We start from the raw sequence: 24,949 nt of genomic DNA, 5'->3' as shown, positions 1-24,949 counted from the left end.
CCCCAGGGGTCTAAAAGTGTGCCAGACATGATTGTTTTATAAGCAGACCCAAGTTATTGTGTAATGCAGAGAGAGGAGTCAAAGAAGGTTTGGGTCAAATGAGCAATCACTGAGCCTCTGTAAAATGAGAATAATAGCCATATTTTACCGTTGTGGTGAGGATCAAACTAATGTCAGCTATTAGGTTCCTAATTTGACTTGGAGCTTTACACAGGTATCATCAATATGATATATAGATAACATTATTTTAAAATGTGTCCATTTTCTTTCCTATCCACCCAAACTCCATAGTTTCATAATGTTTAGAAATTTTACAGCTCTAGTGTGGTATCCAAAAGTGCATCATGAGGAGAACAGCTCAGTTCTTTTCTCTCTGAGTCCATTGCTATGTCCACCAGCTCCCAGTTTGGTTGGAAATCCTTTGCCTGTCACAGGATTCAGCTCAGTGAATGATGCCAAATGACCTATGGTCATATTAGATTTTTGGGTTATGTTGATAGCTGCTCCCAAAAACTTTTTTCTCCTCCTGATTTTGCTATCTCTGCTGGTGTCTAGTCTTTTAAATAGAAGACTTTATTTGTTGCCTTTGACTTTTCTTTCTTTTATATCTTTCAATCTCAAGATTTCTGTTGATGCAATCTCGGAAACTTTCCCTTGAAGAGAGATTGAGTGTTATGGTCATGGCCACTCAGATAGTGAGGCTTGGAAGTAGATGTCTTGGGAAATATCTGTTTGCCTCTCTTTGCTCATGTGACAGTACCATAGTTTGGTCCTGATCACCTCCACCCTTGGACTCTACTGTTGAATCTTATTTGGTTTCCTCTCTACCAATCTTGTCTCTCTGTAATCTATGATTTAGTAGCTGCCTGAATAATCTTTGTATATCAATCTCTTGCTCAAGAATTTTCAGTGGCTCCCTATGGCCTCTAGAATTAAAATATAAACCAAGATGACTACCCTACATTTTATTTCAGCCACATTGATCTACTTGCTGTTCCCCTAACTTGCCCAGTTTTTGCATAGGTTTGTGCTGGAAATTTCCAAACTGGAAATGCAGTCTTCTTTCCTGATACTTATAATCTTTATCTTCCTTCAAATTTTTCTACAGGAAATGATTCTGGAATTCCCTAGTAGTTTTCTCTTTCCTCAAATTTTAAACTTAAAAACTTAACCTATTTAAGCATCTCTTCATACTGCCACCACTTTATTATCATGCTCTTCATTTCCATTTATTTGCTTCAATTATTATAATGACTTCTTAATAGGTCTTCTGATTCCAGTCTATCCTTTCATATTCCCACTTTATTATAGTTCAGTTTTTAAAATTCTTCAATTTTCTCCCTAATATGTACTGAGTCAATTTCATCTTTTCCTTGTTATATTACTATGCCCCAACTCCAACCAAACTAAAACATGAATGTACATTGTAGTTCATGTTTTTCCTTATGCTGTTCCCAATGTCTGGAATGTTTTCCCTTTCCTATTCTGCCAAATTTCTGCATATTCTTTAAAATATTTGGTACTCAAATTCCAATTTGAGGATGAACTAAGAAAAGCATCTTGGCCCTCAGTTGGAGTAGGGGCATCATAGTTGGTACATTGCCTTTTCTTTCTTTAGCTTTCTCATTCTTGAAAGGTGTAAGATCAGGGAAACCAATTAAATGTTATTAGCAGGAATTTGGAATGGGAACTGCATGCTTTAATTTGGTGATACAATAAAGGTTTGTTCCTTCTTTGGAGGTAACATGATAAATGTAACTTTGTGGAAGAAAGGATAATACCATATTGAACTGACGATAAAAGGCATGGGCTTAAACAAGTGTACCTGATCCTGCAGCTATGCTTAAAGTTGGGTGCTAATTCATGGTTGTTAGTGAATTCCTAAATTGTTTCCTAAATTGTTTTGGGTCATTACTGACTTGTATAAGAACTTGGACATGATGTGGTTGAGACCAACAGTGTTTTTAGTGGAGGACTGAAAAATCTTGCACTGGAGGAATGCAAGGGTGGTGGCAGTCATATTAAAGAATAGCTTATTTTAATCATTTCCCTAGGTCAGCAAAGAGAAATGGGAAGAGAGTGAAGGCACTCTAATACTTTTCCAGTATTAGAAATACCAAGTAGGTTGAAGACCTTTAAGGAGCTTGTAATCTAGTTTAATTGTTTGCTGGGGGAAATTGGAGTGTGTGATAAAGAGGGAACCCAAACTTTTTTCTTTGTAATTTTTTTAATCCTTTGGAGCAGGTTGCTGCTGGTTTTGTTAGTGATTCCTTTTTGATTATTGTTTTCTTGGCCTTCAGATCTCTAAATATACCAGATTTGCTAATTTTATAAACAAAAAAAAGTTATATATAATGCTTTTTATGTTCTTTATTTAATAAGCTTCTTTGCCAGATTTTAAAAGCAGCCAAGCTTTGTTTTTTATGTTCTTAAAAGTATTATAAAGTGGTTTTTTTGCTCTGTAAAGATTGCTTTTAAAAAATGTTCCATGTATTTCTTGGTTTCCTACAATTTTTTGCTTCTTTTATTGGAGCAGCAGGGCAAATCTAAAAGATAATTCATAATACTTAAATTTATTTGTGATTGAGACATGTAGGTTGTACAGTGCATAGGGCACAACACGTAGAGCGAGGAAAGCTCAAATTCAAATCCAGCCTTAGTCACCACTATCTGTATGACCTTGGGCAAGTCATTTAGCCATTCTGTCTATCTCATTTTCCTCATCTAAAATGGGAATAACAGTAGTACTTACCTTCCAGGGTTGTTGAGAAGATCAAATGAGATAATATTTGTAAAATGTTTGACATAGTATAATATCTGGTACATAGGTGCAATCTTTTCATGCCTAGTAGTGGCCTAATAAATGTTCTACACAGGGGTCCACTCAAGGTGCTAGAAAGTGTCTTTTTGACTTCAGGAGGAGACTATGAATGCTCTGACCTTCTACCTGTTAGCTCCCATTCTGTGACATGTAAGTCATGTAATTCTTTAGGGTTGCTTTTTGGTTACATTAGTGCAGCCTGCTTACAGCTACCATGTGCATTTTTCATTCCCTTCTTTGTGTTTGTTTTTAGTCCTTTGTTAGTAACATTTTTTGTTCCAGGTCTTGCTTGCATGCAACAACACTGGCAAAATGTTTTTATTAAAAGATGAGCCTTTGCCTTTATCTGAAACTTGAGATCAGTAAAAGTGCTATACCATTTCCCAAAAGCAATCCAGTCCATTCTCCTTTTTAACTCTGGACTCTGCTCATTGTCCATTTATATCGTCTATCCCAAATATACATTCCGTTGGACAAATTTTAGAGCATGTTTATTCATATCTTTATTGAAATCTATATAATAGATACTCTTCATTTATTTGGTCTTATGTATATGGATGGGCCAAATTTTTTGAATAATTGTTTAAAGATCTCTTCCTAGTGGCTCTGAAATGTTGTGGAGCTTGATGCAATCAACATAGTGTCATCCCCAAGGAGCATCTGGAGAACCTCACCATCCACAGTATAATTCATAAGATAAGACAGTATATCATAAATGTCAAATGAAGCTTTTATAGATAATGAACATTATGGTGCTTGAGAATATTATTTCAACATGTTAAATCTGATTATAATGATAAGAAAACATGAAAACTTAGTTATTGAGATTCTTTCTGTACAATGTGGAATCTTGTTGACAAACTGCTTAAATAATATTGGAAATAATTCTAGTAAAAATATATATATTTATATATTTTTTTCAATGTGCTCTTAATCTCTTGATTTCTTCATGACTAAGATTCTGAAATGAAACTTCTTGAAGCCCTGGGGCATATTCATACACAAGGAAGCAGGATATAAATGAAGAACCTTCAAAAGAGCATTGAAAAGCATCAGTCTAGTGGGAATGTGAATGACAGTAAAGCAGGGTTAGATGTATCAAGCATATTTTCTTGGTAATATGTGGCCTGCAAGACTTTTAAGTGTGGCTAAAGAACTAGATTAAAAGTAACTGAGAAATATTTGACACACTGAAGATACAATAAAACATATATAATATGAATGTGTTTTTCTAAGTCAATATATGGCCCACAGGCATCTGGGTTTAGTGGCCACTATTTCTATTTGCGTTTGATGTCACTGATCTAGAGCTAGGGAGACAAGGATATCTGGAAAGAGGATGGTCAATAGTAGCTAACATTTATATAGCACTTTTAAGACTTTCAAAAAAGGCTTTTCAACCTGATAGATGCTTAATATTCCCATTTTACAGTTGAAGAAATGGAAGCAAAGGTTAAGTGACTTGCCTAGGATCACATCGTAAATGTCTTAAGGGCAGATTTAAACTGAAGTCTTACTTCAAGTTTAGCATTTATTCCACTGTCACTTATCTCCTCCTGATAGTGGTCAACAGTGTCAGATGACATAAAGATATTAAGAATGATCAGGACTGAGAAAAGCCCTAAGATTCAGTAATAGGCAGTTGGTAACTTTGGAGAACACATTCATTGGACTGGTCGATAAGGAAGCCAGATTGCATAAAGTTGAGTGGTGAGTAGGAAGTGAGAAAATGCAGGCAGTAAGAGTAGACTGCTTTTTCTGGAAATTTTGTTCTTAAAAGGATGGAAGAGAATAGTTTGAAGTGTATAATATTAAATGAAGATTTGTTGTTGTTGTTGTTGTTGTTTTGTTTTTTTTTAATAAGAGTGGGGAGATCTAGATGGATTTGGAAGTCTAGAAAGGAAAACCCTCCTTTCTCCCTCCCCTCCCCAAACTGTTAGGTGGTCTGATTCATAAGAGAGCTAATAGTCCTTGAGACCTTAGGTGTTTTGAATCTAAAAAAACCATAACTACCACCCTCCATTCTGCTGGGTTTTGGTGTCAAGGAGAACAGAACTTCCCTGAAAGCAGAAGCAGTAGAATTTTACATCCTTACAGCAAAGACTTGAGTGGTAGAGATGGAATGGAAGCAGCTGAGAAGTCAGGATGCTCTGTTATCTCTAATTTACCATTATAGAAGCAGATCCTGGTAAATAAGGCTGGCCTGGAGAGCTCTTCCATCAGTAATTCAAGACATTTCTCTCTCCATCTTCCCTGTATATGTGAACTAGTGAGCAAGAAACTTACTGCCAAAGTGTTCCACTGACACCATTAGGTAGATCTTCCAGTGTCTTTAGAAGATAGGGTTAGCTAGGGTTCCCTTATCCTGAAAATTTCCCCCCTTCTCCATGGTTTATAGAAAAAATTATTTTCCATTGGTTTATAAAGGTTTTAGTGATTTTTTTTTGGCGGGGGTAGGGGGGGAGTGGAGGATGTTTTCCTTTTGTGTTTTTTTTAGAAAAGTTGTATTTGATTTTTGGCAATTTACTTGGTTAGAAAGGAAGTTGAGTCTGCACTGAATGAGGACTTGAGCTGAGAATGCATTTTCCATTCCTGACTGTGAGCTCAGATAAATGATAAGAAGTGTTTCTACTTAGTTGTTAGTAGTAGTGTGGATTCCCTATAGTAGGAAAATAACTAGTCCAAGATTGTATTGGGAATCATTGACTAATGACTAAACTCCTTCATTTCTGGTCCTCTTCTATATAGTTCCTAAATTATAATCTGAAGATAAACCTCATTGCTATTTATATCACAATACTTTGAGTTGCTTACAGTTTTACCTCCTCCTATTCTCACCTCTGTTACTTGTACAACCAGTGAGTTACTAAATTCTGTAGGCCTCAGCTTTTTGATCAGAAAAAAAGATAATTAAAGTAGATGGTCTCTAAGGTCTCTTCCCTCTCTAAATTCATGATTTTGTGTCCCTTGTATAGAACGCTTATGTGTAGGTTGTCTACATCCTCTTTGAAAAAGAATATTGTTTACTGATGCTATACACAACCTATAAATACATAAAGTTAGAAATGACAATTTAGGATTCTAGGTACTGAAAGGAACTGCTAGGAAATTTAAAAGGTATTTTTATTGTTTCTCTTAGTTATGCTTTGTAAGTTCAGATAAAATACCTTCAGGTTTTCTAGTAACAACTTTGTATTAAAAATAAATTTTATTGATTTTTTTGTTTGTTTTTATATAATTTATACTTCTCAATTTATTCTTTCCCCCCTAGAAAATGAAAGAGAAAACAAATGGAAAAAAGCTGTTACCATCTGGACTTTTCTATACTCATAATTCTCTAGCTCTGCAAAGGAGGAAGGGAGGTGCCTTCTTATAATGTCTTCTTTTTGGGTCATTATAATTTTATGGTATTCAGTTTCAAATATTTTGGTTTTGTGATGTTGGCAGTCTTTCCACCTAACATTATTGTAGTCTTTATGTAGTATTTTAAGTTTTATGAAGTGCTATACCTGTGTTACCTAATTTGATCCTCACAACAACCCTGTGAAATAGGTGCTCTTATTATCTCCATTTTACAGATGAGGACTACTTAGACTGACAGAGTTTAAGTTACTTACTTTCCTGGAGTCATATAAAGTTGTCTTCATTTGTCCAGTGTTTTTACCTAAGTTTTTATCTTCGCTGTTTATCTTTTCTTATAAAATTTATTTTCCTGTAGCATCATTTAGTTACCTCCAATTTATCCTCTTTATATTTAGTTGTTTATAGACTGTCTCCTCCATTTGAATTTGAACCCCTTGAGTGCAGTGAAGTTTTTTGCCTTTTTCATAACAAAATCCTTAGCACAATTCTTGACCTATTGTAAGTACTTAATAAATTCTTGTTGATCGTTCAGCTGTTCCCTAGTTGATGGGTATCTACTTTGTTTCTAGCTCTTTGTTACTTATTACAGAAAGCAATGATTCCAATTCCCCTAACATTGGTTAAATCTCTTTTAATGTTTGTATATGATATATGACAGTTGTACAGTTCCGTAGTGCTTTTCTTGTTTGGTTTGGTTTCCAAATAAAGTGGGGAAAGAATCTAGCTTATCTTGCATTGCTACATTATAACACATTTGGCTCTTACAATGTTGTGTATATCTCTTCAAATCTCTGGTCATAGTTGTCATCATTACAGGATCCTATCTCATTTGAATACTGTCATGTGTTCAGTGCTGTGCAGAGGTGCTGGGAATACAGAGAACATTATCAGTGTTTTCAAGGATATAAAGCCTAGTTAAGGAGGCAGGAGAAAAACCTTGGATAGGACAAATGATTGTCTTATGTGGTTATCACAAATTGTGGAAGATAAAAAGGAAGGAAGAGTAGAATTTCCTGCACAGGAAGGAGGAAAAGAAAGATATGGAAGGGTTTTCCAAGTTAGAGGAAGTTTAAAAGTAAAAATTATAATCACATGTCTGGAAAAGACAATAGACCAGTTTTTGTTATATAATCTCAATTGGTCTCTCAGTGGATCAAGACAGTTCTTTTACATCCTAACTGTCTTTTTGATAGCAACCTACTCAAGCTTTTTCATCCCTCCTCAAGGGTCTCACATCTCCCCTTCCCTGGACCTTCTCTGCTGAGAACTTTGCCTTATGATTTACCAAACAGTTGAGGCTTTTTGCAGGAGTTCCCCTCTTCCATAATCCTCAGTGAAGTTTGAAGGGACGGCAGTAATAGAGATGGATGGAAAAGAGCAAATTGTGTATGTGAAATCATTAGAAGTGCACTAGTTTAATTTTCATCCCTGTTTCTTACCAGCAGTGACTAATTGTTTCTAATTGTTTTGTCAGTGACAAATTGAAAGAAAAATTAGAATAAAGTCTTGCTTTCAGATACTACATATGAATTTTTTTCCCTTTCCTATTCACATGTAAAGATGTGTTACTCTTTTGAATGAATGAACCTGAAAAATTCGGTACATTTGAAACTTTTTTTCTATACTAGAATTTAGAAAAGGAAACTTTTTTTTTTAAACAAAAAGTTGATCAAACACTTTTATTTTCTGTCTGTATTTATTTGGATTTGAGAATATAAATTTTTTGAAGTCAGAGACTTTGTATTTGAAAATTACTTTTGTTCTCTCAACTAATAGAAAAAAAAATTAATAGGAAGTCTGTGAAGTGAAATAGCCATTAGTACCCCAATAGATCCTGTTCTCTAGTCATAATCACATCATATCTAAAAACTATAGCCAGAATTGGGCATTTGCAGTGTTTATATTTCTAATATTTATCTTTTATTTTCCTTCTTTGAATTTCTTGGATCTATGAAATGGTAATCTGTAGAAAGGGAGATATACTTGACTAGATGAACTTCAGTTTCTGCCATTTCTATAAAAACAAGATACTTTTGGGCATGCTTGAATCCCTAGAAGTCCTGTTCCTTTTGCTTGTTTTCTGTCACTTCCTATGGAATTTTAGTCTTGTGTTTTACTATTTACCAGTCTTCCAAAGATAATTAAGTTAGATGAAGATTTGTTGCTACATTTATTTTTTTTAATTGATGAAAAAGTTTTATTGACTTAAAACAATCAGTATTTAGTTGATAAATCTTTCCCACCCTTCTTTGGCAACAAAGGGAAACAATTAAACAGAAGCAACCAAAGTAGTGATTTTGTATGATGACTATGCAACATTTTACCTTTTTGATCTCCTGTCAAAATGTTTCATTATCTCTTCTCTATGAATTCACTTTTCACTTATTTCACTTATTAAGAAAACTTTAGCTTTTTGTTTAGTGACCTTTTGTGTGTGTGTGTGTGTGTGTGTGTGTATGTGTGGCATTTGAGGTTAAGTGACTTATTTAGCATCACCCTGCTGTTAAGTGGCAAGTTTCTGAGGCTGGCTTTGAACTCAGCTCCACCTGACTCCAGAGCTAGTGCTCTATCTATTGTGCACCTGTTTGCCCCTTTAGTGACCCTTTTATTTGTTTTGTTTAGCTGTGTATATTTTGCTTTTGTTTATTTTACTTTTCATTCACTCATGCAAATTTTAGTATGTTTTTTCTAAATTGCTCAGATTTTTTTTTTTTATTTCTTATTGTTAGTGAGTTTGTTACTGACCATGCCATGGGCTTCTTTCCAAGCCCTCAAAGTGTCTATTTGTTACACAGTATTTACTTTAATTTACAAAAGCTAATACTTGCTCACATCTTTTCCTAGATCCCTCCAGATGTTTCAGGCCAGATCATACCATTTTGCTCTTCTGTTTTTGGTTTTTGCCAACCATATACCTGCTAGCATTTACTCTAATAATATTTATTTATAATATTAGCTAAAATTTACTATGTGCCAGACATTGTATTAAGCTCTCTACAATTATTACCTATTTTGATCCTTACAACAATCCTGGGAGAAGGATGAGGAAAATGAGGCAAACAGAGGTTAAGTGATTTGCCCAGAGTCACACAGGCAGTAAGTATCTAAGGCCACATTTGAACTCATCTTTCTGACTGCAGATCCAGTGCTATATCCATTGTGGAACAAATATATTTTTTTAAAGTTGAGAAAATATAAGTTCTACAGTAGAATGTTATCTTGAGTATTGGACCTATATCAGAGAAATTTGCTGTGAAGATGTTTTCCCCAATTGTTTGCTTTTTATTTGTAATCATATTGATTTTGTTTATGGGAAAAGTTTTTCCCTAGTAGATCATCAGATTTGTTCATTTATATTTTGTGATCTCCTCTATCATTTGTTTAAGAATTCTTTCCCTAATTCAACTTATTAAAAATAGCATATATCTTTCCTTTTTCTACTAGTATCCTTGTTATATAACCCCTTAGATTTGGTCTATTTTAAAATTTATTATGTTTTGTTTTTATTTTTTGGTGTGGGATTTTGCTCCAAATGTTTCTGTAGGCTGCTTTCCACTTTTCCCAATAATTTTTGCCTAATAGGAATACTAATGACTCTAATAGTACTATGTTCTGTTGTTTTGGGGTCTTGTTTACCTAATCTGTTCACTTGATAAATTTTCCTACTTTTAAACTAATGCTAGAGAATTTTATAGTTTTATCAGTACCTAAGGCAGCGTGACACAGTGGATACATGTAGTTATAGAGAATGTGGCAGTCTGTTTTGATAGACAATTTTCTCAAACAGTGAAATTACAGGTTCAGTTACTATTTCTATTCTTATCAGTTACATTTGGTAATTTCTGCTTCATAAATCTGTTAGGTTCTGATCATTCTGCCCTCTTCCCCAACAATTACTTCTAGTTGTATAAAGTAATCCTTTGATAATTTGGTTTGGCACTAAGTCTTTAAATTGATTCTCCTCTTCCTTCCTCTTTCCCCTTTTGATATGACTCAGCATTATTATGTTGGTATGAACAATTTCTTCAGTTGTCTAAGTTTGTATTTTTTTAAAAGAATGTTTTATGGTTGTATTTTTATTAATTTCAAGTTTGTTTTGGTAGCTGGCCTCCTAGATATTTCATATATTTTGTAATAAATTTGAGTGGAATTTCTTTTCTATAGGTTTATTTTATAGCCTGCTACTCTACTAAATTAATTGTTTGAATTAATTTTTGTTGCCACTAGATTTCGCTAAGTAAACCATTCTCTCATCTTCAAGTAATGATAATTTTCTTTCCTCTTTGCCTGTTCATAGTCTCTTAATTTGTTTTTCTTGTACTATTGCCAGAGATAGCATTTCTTATTGATAGCTTCTGAAGAGATTTCTGAGAATCTTTGTAAGTTAATGAGAATTCAATGAGAAAGGAGAGCTTGAAAATGCCTGAGAAGTGGGATGATTTTTGGAGCAAGGTCTTGGAATAGAACAGAAATCAAGAATACAGCTAGAAGAATTAACTTTAATTAGGGAGAGGATTGCCTTTTTTCTGATGAAGAGAAGGGTAATGTATGGTGATACTGAGAAGCTTTGAAGAATAGAGGAGTATAATGGAAAGAGTTCCCATAGAATGACCTCAGATTTCTCTGAGAGGTAGGGAGTTAGTTAGTTGGGTTATCTTTATTCTCTTTGGAAGGCCTATGGTAGGAGACCAGGGGATGCTTCTTGGTAGCAGAGGAAGATTCAATTTCTGAGAGAATGTAGAAGATCATTAGAAGTTATGTAAGTTAAAGTAGTACTGAGAGAAATGAGAAGGAACTCCAAAGTGTCCCTTATTTAAAATATAAAATTTTTTTTTGTTGTTTTATTTTCGTTATCGCTACATCCTTTATCAAGCCATGCTAGGCTTTTTTTTTTTTTTTTTTTTTTGGTGTAGCTACATTGATTCAGTGTAAGAAGTCTTAACCTGTATTAAGATCCTACATCTGCCTATTAGTTTGGATAAAGCATTTAACATTTTGGGGCATTTTTTTTCTTCTGTGTTCTGCGGTTCCAATTCTGTGATCCTTTGAATTGTGGCTGGTGAAGATTTAAGGGAAGAACAGAAGGCTTAGGTATATAAAATAAGATAAATCAATTATATTGTAATAGAAGACCAAAATATTTATATTAGTACTTTGTGTGTTGGGGGAAAAAACAACTGGAGGCAAAGTAGTTTTCCATTTATTGGGGAGTGGCTAAACAAATTGTGCTATATGAAGAGATGGTTAAAATGATGACTATAGAGAAGACTCACAAGACATATGAAAACTTGTAAGATTTAGGTGAACTAATGCAAAGTAAAGTAAGAAAAACCAAAAGAATATGTAGAACCATAACAATGAAAATGGAAAGAACAACAATTGAAACTGAAAATAGCCATGAAATTTTAATATTTCAACTTGGCCCCCAATAAAGAAGTATGATAATTCATTTTCTCCCTCCTTAAAAAAACAAAACAAAACAAGACAAAAACAAAAACAAAAACCAGTTGAAGAATTGTTAAACAGTACTGAAATTCCAGATGAGGTTATGAACTGTATTTATATTGAATGAAGTTAATTCATTCTATTGACTTTTTCCATTGACCTTTAATAGGTAAGTTAAAATTTGATGGATGTTATCCAGGGATCAGGATTAGCAGGTTGACATAGCATTAAGTCAAGAGAATAACTGATTCCAGGATGATGACTATTTCATTATTACAGTGGCAGGACATTTGTAGAAGAGGTGAGAAAACCCATTTCACTCCCTCCTTTATAAAATTGACGAGTATGTTAGTTATATTGCATTGTTTGTTTGTTTTTTCTCTTTTGCATTATCTATTACAAGAGTTTGTTTCTTGGGGAATGTGACAATAAGGATAATATTCAGAAATTAAAGTGATAGAAAAGAAAAATAGTAGTGGGTTTTTTTTTTAATTCAGATTGTAGAGTCAGGACTGAGCATGGAAGCAAATAAAGTCAATGAGTGGGATAGACTGGAGAATAGGGATGGGTCATCCTAATTCAACAGATGTTATTAAAGAACTGGAAATCAGGATGTGAACAAAGAGCAGGTTGAATGTAAAATGCAGGAGGGAGGAGAGAGTACAAAGTTGGATTTCACAATATGAGGCTTTTAAGCTGTGACAGAATTTGAAATTCCTAGATACTTTTTTTATTTTCTGTGTCATTTGATTGAATTGTAGGCTTTTTTCATACTCTAGAGCCACTTCTTTGAGGTACCATTGAGATACCACTTGTTCTCTGCCATTTGTATTATTTCTAGAAAGGAAGCATGATATACTAAGCCCTAAATTTACAGTCAGATGATCTCAATTTAAATCCCGTCTGCCTCTGACTCTGTGATCTTGGACAACTTGCTTAACTTTCTTGGACCTTGTTTTCTTTAAAAATGAAGTTTGTTTTATGTGGCTGCTAATTCTTAATTCTGTAAAACTTCTGAGAAACGATAGTGCCAAGTTTTGTCCTAAGTACTAGGGTCAGAAAGAAAACCTTACTCTTTTTGAAAATTAGTTTTTTAATTTTCCATATATATGTATAGATGTTTTCAACATTCATTTTTGTAAAACTTTGGAAAGAAAAAAATTTCTTTCCATTCATTAATTACCTCCCTCCTCAAGACCACAGTCAATGTGATATAGGTTAAATATGTGCAAATCTTTTAAATACATCTCCACATTTGTTGTGTTGTACAAGAAAAATCAGATCAAAAGGGGGAAAAACCATGAGAAAGAAAAAAATTTAGCAAGTCAACAACAACAAAAGATAAAAATCTGCATTCAGTTTCCATAATTCTCTCTGTGGATGCAAATGACATTTTCCTTCCCAAGTCTACTGAAATTGCCTTGAATTACTTCATTGTTGAGAAGAGCCAAGTCCATTACAGTTGATCATCATATAATCTTATTTATTTATTTATTTTATAATGATTTTTTATTGACAGAGCCCATGCCAGGGTAATTTTTTTTTTTGCAACAATCCCTTGCAATCACTTCTGTTCCGATTTTTCCCCTCCCTCCCTCCTTCCCTCCCTCCCCTCCCCTAGATGGCAAGCAGTTCTATATATGTTAAATATGTTGCTGTATATCCTAGATACAATATATGTTTGCAGAACCGAACAGTTCTCTTGTTGCACAGGGAGAATTGGGTTCAGAAGGTAAAAATAACCCGGGAAGAAAACCAAAAATGCAAATAGTTTACATTCGTTTCCCAGTGTTCTTTCTTTGGGTGTAGCTGCTTCTGTCCATCATTTATCAATTGAAACTGAGTTAGGTCTCTTTGTCAAAGAAATCTACTTCCATCAGAATACATCCTCATACAGTATCGTTATTGAAGTGTATAATGATCTCCTGGTTCTGCTCATTTCACTTAGCATCAGTTCATGTAAGTCTCTCCAAGCCTCTCTGTATTCATCCTGCTGGTCATTTCTTACAGAACAATAATATTCTATAACATTCATATACCACAATTTACCCAGCCATTCTCCAATTGATGGGCATCCATTCAATTTCCAGTTTCTAGCCACTACAAACAGGGCTGCCACAAACGTTCTTGCACATACAGGTCCCTTTCCCTTCTTTAGTATTTCTTTGGGATATAAGCCCAGAAGTAGCACTGCTGGATCAAAGGGTATGCTCAGTTTGATAACTTTTTGGGCATAATTCCAGATTGCTCTCCAGAATGGTTGGATTCGTTCACAACTCTGATCATCATATAATCTTGTTGTTACTGTGTGCCATGTTCTTTTGGTTCTGCTCACTTCACTTAGCATTAGTACATGTGAGTCTTTCCAGTATAGAAAACCCTACTCTTGAAGATCTTATTATACTCTAATGAGATGCATCATTATGAAGCATTATCCTTAATAAAAAATATTATTGACCTTAACATTGCCTAAAGAGTATGACTGAATGACTGGATTCAATTCAGCAAGCTTTTTCTAAAACACATATTATGGAACTTTATCCCTTTAGAAGTCAATTGTTAGGCTAAAGTTTCACTTTGTTTCATTAGAGGCCACTTTTTTGGCCATTGCTGGCTGTAGCATGTACTTTAAAAGTTATAGATGCCTTCCAGAGGCAGGAAAGAAGTTCACATCCTTTGTCAAATTGTTTGGTTTGAGACAGCATTAAATTCTGCCCTAATGAAGAGAGGGGATATGTTGTAGTATTCTAGTTTTCAAGTTAAGAGAATCTAAAAGTACCTAGGCTCTTCTACTCTGTTTAGGTGATTTTTAAGCAAGCTTTTTGGGGTTCATTCTCCTAGTCTATAAAATGAGAACATTGGACTAGCTAAACTCAAAGTTATATTTTAGCCCTAAATATGATTAAGAAATGAATTAATCTAAATATAGGTTTCAATCTTTGAAAAATAGTAGCAATTGTAAACTGAATTCAGGTATTTATATGTTACATTTAAGAGGATGGGATTGTAGAAGTGCAGCTTGTATTGAATCAAGATAGTTTATAGGATTTTGAAGTGAAAATATACTAAAATTTCATTAATTTTTTTGTGGTCATTGTAAGAGGAAGCCAATCTGAATTAATGGAGAATCTGATTTATAGAGTTTTTTTTAAAGAAATATTTTATTATTTTCAAGTGCTAGGTGTGTCTGATTAGGTTAACCAGTTTTTGCCTTGTGAAAGACCTTTGAAAACTTAATCTAAAATAAGATTGATGAATAATTACTGTATTGACTTTATGAGCAAATGGTATTTTAAAATATTCTTTTAAATTCTATTTTTGTAATAATAGCTTTTTGTGTTCAAAATATATGCAAAGATAGTTTTTAACATTCACCCTTGCAAAACCTTGTATTTCAGATTTTTCTTCCTCCCTTCCCTCTATCCCCTGCCATAGACAGCAAGTAATCCAATATATGTTAAACATGTTCAGTTCTTCTATACATATTTGTACATTTATTATGTGGCACAAGAGAAATCAGATCAAAAAGGAAAAAAAAAAGCAAGCAAACAACAAAAAAGGTGAAAATATTATGTTGTGATCCACATCCAGTCCCCACAGTTCTCTCTCTGGATGCAGATAGTTCTCTACATCACATGTTATTGGAATTGGCCTGAATTACCTCAGTGTTGAAAAGAGCCATGTCCCATCACAGTTGATCATCACATAATCTTGTTGTTACTGTGTAAAATGTTCTCTGGTTCTATTTACTTCATTCAGCGTCAGTTCATGTAAGTTTCTCCAGGCCTTTTTGAATTCATCCTGCTGATTGTTTCTTTTAGAACATATAATATTCCATACCATTCATATACCTTAACTTATTCAGCCATTCCCCAACTGATGGGCATCCACTTGGTTTCAAGTTCCTTGCTGCTATAAAAAGGGCTGCAACAAACATTTTTGCACATGTGGGTTCTTTTCCATTTCATTTCCACCTTTGTCTTCTGTATCTTTGGGATACAGATCCAGTAGAGAAATTATTGGATCAAAGGGTATGCACAGTTTGATAGCCCTTTGGACATAGTTCCAAATTGTTCTCTAGAATGGTTGGATCAGTTCACAACTCCACCAGCAGTGCATTAATAACTCAGTTTTCCCACATCCCTCCAACATTTATCATTATCTTTTCCTGTCATCTTAGCCAATCTGAGAGGTGTGTAGTGGTACCTCAGAGTTGTTTTAATTTGTATTTCTTTAATCCATAATTATTTAGAGCATTTTTTTTATACGACTAGAAATGGTTTTAATTCATCTGAAAATTGTCTGTTGACATCATTTGACCATTTAATAGCAATTGATGTTATTGATATATTTTAGGGTGATTAAAAGTAATTCCCCTCCTCCCACTCCCCACCCCCCACCCCCGAAATCTGGTATCAATTGCAACCCTTTCCAAGTTTTAGCAATATATATTATTTACTTGTACTACTTTTTTTCTTTTAGTTTTCTTTATTTTTCTGGTTATACATGTACATTAGTTTTTTAAAATACATTTTTCTTTATGAATCATTTTGGGATAGAAAAATCAGGAAAAAATAGAAAAATCATGAGACAAATAAAACAAGAAAAAGAAAACAAATGAACATAGCATAATAGCATGTGTTAATTTATATTCATTCTCTATAGTTCTCTTTCTGGATGCTTTCTATCCAAAATTTATTGGAATTGTTTTAGATCACTGAACAGCTGGGAAGAAGCAAGTTTTTCCTAGTTGTTGATCACATAATCTTGCTGTTTCTATGTATAATGTATTCTTGGTTCTACGTTCCTTAGCATCAGTTTGTATAAATCTTTTCAGGCCTTTCTAAAATCAGCTTGTTCATCATTTTTTATAGAACAGTAATATTCCATTACTTTCATATGCCATAACTTATTTAGCCATTTCCCAATCTCACTTTCCGATTTTTTGCTCCCACAAAAAGAACCACTATGTTTGTACTACTTTTGAGGAATACTATTTAATAAGCTAAGGTAAATTTCGTTTCAAATTTAGTTTTCCTTTCTTTCTTGATCAAACTTAATTTTCAGATTCTTTCATTTGCGAGAAGCAGAAATTTTAATTCCTAGCAAGATTGACACAAATTTGTTTTTCTGAGATATTCAGAAATTGAGTAATATATATTAACATAGTCTATATCTTTTAGCACATCTTTGTTTTGTAGAGATATTGTGAACTACATGGATTTGATTGTGGTTAGTGAGAGTTTCCTATCTCCACCTCATCATACTATAGTGTTTGTTTATTTTGTTGCTATTCTTCTTCCCCAGAGGAAGATAAATTTCAGTGATGGTGATGTATGCGTAGGTATGATGTTTCCAAAGCCCTTTGGAATCCTTAGAGAAAAATTGAAATTGCTTAAGCATCTCTATTTCCTCTTTGGAGACAGAATGTGGGCATTAAGTTGATTATTTAAACAAAAAAAACCCTAACATTTAATATATACTATCCTTTTAGAATGAAGTTGAAGACAGTATATCATACTAATTATTTGTATTTATTTTACACAGAAGTAAGGGGTTCAGAATTTCCTTTCTGAAGGTTTGCAAAGTGGTTTTTCTAACAAATTTTGTAACAAGTCAGTATTGATCCAGAAGTGCTGGCATTTAAAAAGCTGCAACAGAAAGAGTATTACATCACTCTCTATATTAATGATTTTCTATCTGTTTTATAAATTTCATTTGGGACTTTTCTGGCTCTTAAAAATTGTGGGTCCCCAAATGACACAGTGCAGTTGTTCATTATTTTCCTTACTGTGTATAATTAGCCATTGTGATGGTGGTTAGACAGGAAACATTGCACCATCCCCATGTTTGTGGGGTGTGAGGTCTCCAACATAATCACAATGGCTCATTTTTGGACTAACACTCCCTTGCTTTATTTCATGTCTGTAAAATCTCCCAACTTCTCTCCTTCTGAACCATAGTTGTCTCCCTGGAGTGATTAGCTGTAACTTAGGTACCCAAAGCATCAGTGATTGAGATTCCATCCACCTGTCCCCTAAGTATATTCACCCTTCTAGATCCTTTCATATCTGTGGAGGGTGGGTTTCTAGGCATGTAGGTTTGCACTTTTGTTTCATCTTTGACTGCTTCCTTTATTTCATTCAGTGTATACAAGCAGTTGCCAAATCTTATTTATGTCTTTTAAGAGATCTTGTACCCAGCTCTTTTTCTTCACTTATACAACTTCTACCCTAGTTCAGGACCTACATTATTACCTCTTTCCTGGACTATTACAATGTTCTCTTAGTCTTTTCCCCTTTCTGTATGCATTCTACATACTGCTACCAAAGTGATTTTCCTAAACTTAGATTTGATCATTTCTTCCCTTACCCTAATAATTTTGATTAACTTTAAGATCAAAAATAAACTTTTTTCTTTGATATTTAAAGCTCATGAGACTTCAGCCCCCAACTTACCTTTGCAATAGTGCATCTCATTCTGTAGTGTGATCCAAACAAACTGGCCTTTTTACTATTGCTCACACTCATTTAAAATCAAAACTAAAATAGGCAAATGTGAATAGGAAATTAAGGAATAAATAGCATCTACCCACTAAATGAAACCACATAAAGAAGAAAGAATGGATTTATGTGCTGAATTGAAATCAGGCAGCTGAATTTTGCTTATTGTTTTTGCATCATATTTGGTAAATATAAACATTCAGAGGAATATGGCACCTAATGAAAGACAGTTGTTTTTGTTTTATGTTTCATGATATTTTTTGGTTGGTATATTGTATAACATTCATTAAAAAACATCTAAAAAAAGAAATTCACCCTCTTGGCTAATGACATTGATCAAGTTAACTGAATAATTGTTATTTAAAATTTTTTCCTATCTCCAGGACCCTCAGATTAACGTAAAGTTTAATCAAATAATAGAATGGTACATGAATGTATATACTTTCAGTCAGATTGCTTTCCAAAATTTTATTAATTTTTCTCTATCAGCAAAAAAAAAATGCTTTCTCCATCCCTCAGAAAAAGAAAAATAAGATCATGTTACATTAAATAATAGTCAGCAAAACAAATTTCCTGAATTGATCATATCCAAACAAAATTATGTCTTAATTTGTATCTACTTCCTCTCTGTCAGGAGGTAGGGAGAATGTTTCATCATGAGGTTGCTGGAATTATAGTTGATTTTTTTGCATTGACCTAAGTCTTTCAGAGTTGTTTGCTTTTATACTATTGGTGTAATTGTATAAATTTTTCTTGCTATTCTGCTCATTTCACTCTATATTAACTTATTCAAATCTTACCAGTTTTCTCAGAACTATTCATCATTTCTTATGGCACAATAATATTTTATTACATTCATGTACCATAAAAATGTTCAGCCTTGACCCAGTTGATACGCCCGCCCCCCCTTTCCAAGTTTTCAATTCTTTGCCTCTGAGAAAAGACTAAATATTTTTATATATCCTTAGTTGAAGTTAATTTTACTTAACACTCATTTTTCTCTTAATTTGAATTCCTTATTCTCTTCTTTCGCCTTTCCCCTCTTCTTTTTCCTCTTGTTAAATGTATTGCAACTGTATATGTGTATGCTCCCTTCCTTTGACCAGTTCAGATTATAGTGAGGTTCAAATTTTGCCCACTATCCCCTACTATTCCTTCTTTTGTGTAATCTTTTTCTGCTTGTTACTCTGATTACATGGAGTAATTTTCCTTGTCCTACATCCCCCCTTTCCTCTTTAGTGTCGTCCTCTGTACCTCTTTTTTCCAATTTTCTTTTAAGAACATGAAGACTTAACAGAACCTTTCCCAGGCACTGTGTCTAATTATGACTTTATGACTTCTGATAATGATAGGGTTCTGAGGGAGATATATGTATCATATACCCATCTTACAAAAAACCAGTTTATTCCCTTATAAATTCTTTGCTTATGTTTACATTTTAATGTGTTTTTATTGACTTTTTGTATTTGCTGTTCAAAGTTTCTTTGTAGTTCTCAATTTGACCACATGAGTCTTGTAATTAAGGCAGAAAAATCCCGATGATGTGCTTTGAGAAATCTGAACATAATGGTGATACCTTTGAATTTGGAAATGATTAGGGAGACTCCAGAGAGCCACTGAGTGAATCTTTAAAGGAAGAGAAGGCTGTTTAAAGAGAGATAGTCTTTTATTTTTTTAAGTTTTCTTAATATCTTTTTAAAAAAATCATCTACACTTCCTTCACCAAATAAATTTTTTCATCTTTATTCAGTAACTCTCATTTCTTTTCCCAGTTTTTAATTCTCATTTATAGAATATTAATTTTTAAAAACTCTTTCCCTCATTTCTCTTAGTAATTCTATTTGAGCTTATTCGAAAACTCTAGTTTTCTTTGAGACTTTGCTTGATATTTTAGAATTAGTCTTCCCTGCCCCCAGATTGAACTCTTGAGTATGACAAAGATGCTTAATAAGCAAAAAAATCTGACATAGTGCCAACATCTGACAATAAATAAATTTTCCATCCCTATATTTTTGTTGTGAGGTAAAAAGTATATTTCATTATCTGCTCTTTAGGACCTGTGGGACCTGCTTTAAGACCTTAGGATCTATTCTTTAGGATTTTTCTGTTCCTTAAGAATTCGATTTTCTTTTCATTTACATTGTTAAATCTCTTCTAGTATTTTCTTGAAAAATTTTACTGCAAAATAATAAACCATGCTTTCCATATACCATATTAGTGGATTTAAATCTTCCTTCCTCTCTCCCCCCATTCCCTTTTTTTCCCCTTCCTTCCTTTTCTCCTTCCCTCCCTCCTTCTCTTTCCTCTTTTCTTTCCTCTTTCCCTCCCTTCCTTTCTCCTTGCTTCCCTCCCTCATTCCCTTCCTACATTTTTTCCCTCATTCCCTCCTCTCCCCCCTTGGGTAGTAGATAGAAATCAAAGGAACTGTTAGAAATATTGATTATTTCAACCAATAACTTATACTATATACCACTATAAACGCAAAAAAGTTTATACAGTTATCTCTGAGTTGTACACTGGTACCAAACCACATTTTCTTTCTTAGTGGCGGTTAATGTTAGATGTATGAGCCCATGTCATAAAAGCTTAACTCCAATGCTTGGAGTTAGTTGCAGTAATTTGAAATTGGCATTTCTTTTTGTTAAGTGTTCTGTGGATTCCCTAGATCAGTAATTTGTTATCAGTTTCCTATATTTCTTGGAGGATGGCTTTATTTATTTATTTTTGGTGATTTTTTTTTTTTCTGGAAAACTCGTGATACTTAGATTAGTTCTTTATCTCCTATCTTTGCTTTGAGTATATATTTTTTAAATTCATGTTTTCTAATCTTTTTGCTGCTTTGGGCCATTTTTTTCCCTTCTAACTTTGCATTTTTGCAAAGTATTTTTGTTAACTATTTTAAAGTACCCTGCTATCATTACTAGTGTCTTTTTCTTTTTTGTTCCAAATTAACTAATTTTTGACTACATGAGTTAACTTCTTACTTAAGAAATGTAATTTATCTCACTTAAATTTTTTTTCTTAAATGATTGCTTTTTTGAATCATTCTGAAGTTGTTGGAGATATTCCACCATGATTTTATCATGGTATTTTCACCATTTGGGGGGAATTTTTTTTTTTTTTTGGGTACAAAGCAATTTTTCTTTTACATGGCCTTTATAAAAATGCTTCTTCACTTTTCCTTAGTTAGCTTCTGTATATCATTTATAGCTCAATTTTCTATGGTACCTTTGCTGAAAATCTAGTTATTGCAGTCCCTTTACTGTCAGCAGGCCTAGTATTTTGGTGTCACCAGCTCTGCATGATTTTTCTTTGTTCTGTCACAGCATCAAAGTTTGATGAGTTTTCTTTTCCTCAGATGGTGAGGGTTATCAGTTGAAAAACTACTAGAGGAAGATTCTGATTTGTCACTTTAGTGAAGTCTAAATCTCATTTTTTTTTATCATTCTTTCTCTTCTGGGTTTCCTAGTCCTCTGTAAGTGTTTTTCAGGCTAAGCCCTTTGCTAAAGGCCCAAAATTATGGTTATGAGGGGTTGAAGAGGATTCCCTAAAGCACAAAAGAAGGGGTACTCTTAGAAGCCTTTATTATTAACCTTTTTTATTTTCATCCCTGTAGTGTTTGTTTTCTCCCATGCTAGGGATGGGTCCTTTCATTTCTCATCTTCACCTCTGAGGTTTCTGCATTTTTGAGTGTTTACTTGTATTGTTTGGTCTCATATCTTGCCCTAAGGAAACCTTTAGAAACCTTTCTGAGATTCACCCATCATTATTCCTGGTTATCTGGAACTTAACTGGTAGGTATTCAAATTAGGGGTCAGGACCAATTGATATCAGTGTTATGAAAAATTAATTTTCTTTTTTTTTCCTTTTAAATTTCTCTTTTGTTATCTGTTATCTCCCCCCCCCCCCAGATTTGCTTTTGGCTTATCTTTGGTGGTAGCTTTGAGGGTCTTAATGCTTGTATTGTCTTACCATAGAAGTTTTGTTTAGCACTATTTATTCTTGTGGCCCTTGAAATGTTTTCCTTCACTGGATATGTCACTAAAGAAATTTCTCAGATTTTCCAGAAACAGGCAAGAAAGTTGGGAGTAGGATGATTGTACATAAAGTTGAGAAATTGAGTGGGCATTCTTTTTACATGCTAGTGCCCAAGAAAGATTGAAGCTCTTAATCCCAGAGGGTAGACAGTTCTTGGTAGGAAGGCTAAGGTTGGTTGTAACAGGGGATGGAGTTCTCAGCGGATCATTTGAAGCTTCTTTGATTACTGCTGTCATGTTAATCTCTTTCCTTTTTTAGTTTTTTTTTTTTTCTTCTTCTTGTTTTCCTTAAGCTGAAGGATATTTTGTATAGAGTCTGAATAGTAATGAGTTTGATGATGAAACTCAGAAGTTTATTGGTTCCTCTGCTCCTTTTTTATTACTTTTTTTTCTTAGTGCAAATGTTTAGAATGAATTTTTCTTCCAGAAAGGGTATTCTTTGCTTCTAGACTATTCTCATCTCTTCTAGTAGTATTCCTCCAATTGCTCTGTTTACTGTAGTTCATCCAGTAAATTGAAGTGTATAGCCATTTAAGGTAGAAGAGTCTAGATCTGTGATGTCCTTGGCATAGGGAATTCCCAGTGAGGATACGTTTTCTACCAACGTCAGCTCTTAGAGAGTTGCCTAGGTCACTGATACTAAGTCATTTGTCTAGAGTCATATAGTCATTATTATATGTTACTGATTTCAATCCAGCTCTGATATTTCTTACTACCTCTTAAAATTACATATAATGAATTAAACTGTTAGGGTTTTCCCCCCATTTTATTCAATTAGTGGGACACATTTAACAATACTAAATTCCAAAGAGGAACTTTTTAGTTCAGAAAATCCCTTTCTTGATTCCTGACACTATTCTTTCTAGTTAATCTTATTTTTATTTGCCCACATTAATTGCTTATTAAGTGGTTTCCTCATTTATTCATTTCAGTTTAGTTTTTTTGAGAATTATAAAACTTTAGAAGTTTGTAGTTGTAAAGAGCCTTATAAACCATCCTGTCCAATTCCCTAATTTTCCAAATGAGGAAACTAGCAAATGAATATTATGCAATATGATTTATTTTAGTATGGTATAATTATAGTACATGCTATAGTTGTATTTTACACTCTTGTGTGAGCTCATCATCACATCTACTTCCAAGTCTTTTTGGGGGGGTTAGGGAATGACAACTAAGACTGCATTTTGGGAAACATGATGATAAAATTTAGTAGACATAGGTTTCAGTACCTTGGAAAGGGGAATTTCCTCATTGTTAATGAACTATGCAGTACTCCCACTTGCCACTAGGTGGTGAGAGATTAATCCATCTGAGTAGCTCTATGAACAGAGAGAATGGCAGGAATTCTATTTATCTTAGACTTATAGCCATGGAATATTAAAAACTTTTGTGAAACCATTTTCTTCATTAATTTCTACAGTTTGAATATGGTACCCATAAAAATCCTAGTCCAGTAATTGATACCTTGACTATATTGTTTCTAATTTCATATTATAATCAATAATATTCATATCATTTTTCTAATTTTTTTCTAATAATATTACCTAAGTCCTTATATTTCTTCAGGTGGCTCCAGAAGGGCATTTATTTGTAATTTATTGTCTTACTGGCTTTTTTCTTAGTCCCTCATTCTTATTTCTAATTGTTGATATCTTAATTCTCCCTCTAATATAATATACTTTGTGAAATTTGACTTTGTTTCAGTTTTGAAATTAAATTTCATTTGACTTTCTCACCATTTGCTTATTTTCTGAAAAGGAAGTTCTTTAAAAGTCATATACCCTGGGTTTGAATTCTGACTGTTGTTGCCATATAATTTTTCTATGACAGTAGGCACATTATATTACATCCTTAGACTTCATTTTTCTAACAGGTAAAATAACAGGTAAAAACTTCCAAAAGCATTTCCATTTCTAAACTATGATTCCCCAACTGAAAGCTCTCTTTTCTTTCTCGCGTTTATTTTTAGTACTTTTTCTGTATTTTGTTTCTTTTCCATGCCACTTAGTCAACTTGGTAAGCACTATGTGCTTACTATGTACCAGGTATTATGCAAAGATGCAAAGAAAACCCCTTACCCCCCCAAAAAAATCAGTCTGTTTTTAAGGAGTTCACAGTTTAATAGGGAAGACAACATAAAAATAATTGTGTGCAATGTATGTGCAAAATAAGTAAGGAATAGTCTTAGAAAGCACTAAGACTAAGAAAGCCTGAGAAAAACTTCTTGTAGAAAGTAGAACTTTAGCTGATACTTGAAATAAGCAAAGGAAACCAGGAATTGCAGATAAGGGAGAAGATTCTAGATATAGGGGAACAGCCAGTGAAAACTCTCAAAATTAGGAGATTGTGTCATGTGTGAAGAATAACAGGAGATCCAAATGGAGGGGAATAAGATGTAAGAATACTGGAAAGATAGGAAAGGGTCAGGTTGGAAGAGTTTTAAAATAAAAATAGGATTTTCTGTTTGATCCTTATCATTTGACAGTAGGGAATCACTGGAATTTATTGAATAGGGTGATGCTATGGTCATATTTATGCTTTAGAAACAACAATTTGACACTTAAATGGAGAAGCTTGAATCAGAGAAACAAACCAAAAGATTATTTCTCTAGTATATATGTGAGGCAATGACAACCATCACCATGGTGATGACAATAAAAGAGAAGAGGATAAATACAAAAGATGTTATAAAGGAAAAAACTGTAGGAATTGACAATTGTTTAGATAACAAAGGTGAAAGAAGGTGAGGAGTTGAGGTTGGCACCTGTGGTTCAAGCCTG

The 24,949-nt window shown here is 33.6% G+C and overlaps 1 protein-coding gene across 2 annotated transcripts in view; it reads left to right on the top strand.

The window, feature by feature from the left end:
- The window catches only part of MKLN1 (muskelin 1), a 230,532-nt gene that overhangs the window by 1,020 nt on the left and 204,563 nt on the right, over positions 1–24,949 (top strand). The window lies entirely within an intron of this gene.

The sequence above is a fragment of the Antechinus flavipes genome, chromosome 5 (assembly GCF_016432865.1).
Source record: "Antechinus flavipes isolate AdamAnt ecotype Samford, QLD, Australia chromosome 5, AdamAnt_v2, whole genome shotgun sequence".
Taxonomy (NCBI): Eukaryota; Metazoa; Chordata; class Mammalia; order Dasyuromorphia; family Dasyuridae; genus Antechinus; species Antechinus flavipes.
Note: the sequence above shows the minus strand (reverse complement) of the source record. Positions and strands in the feature narration are given on the sequence as shown.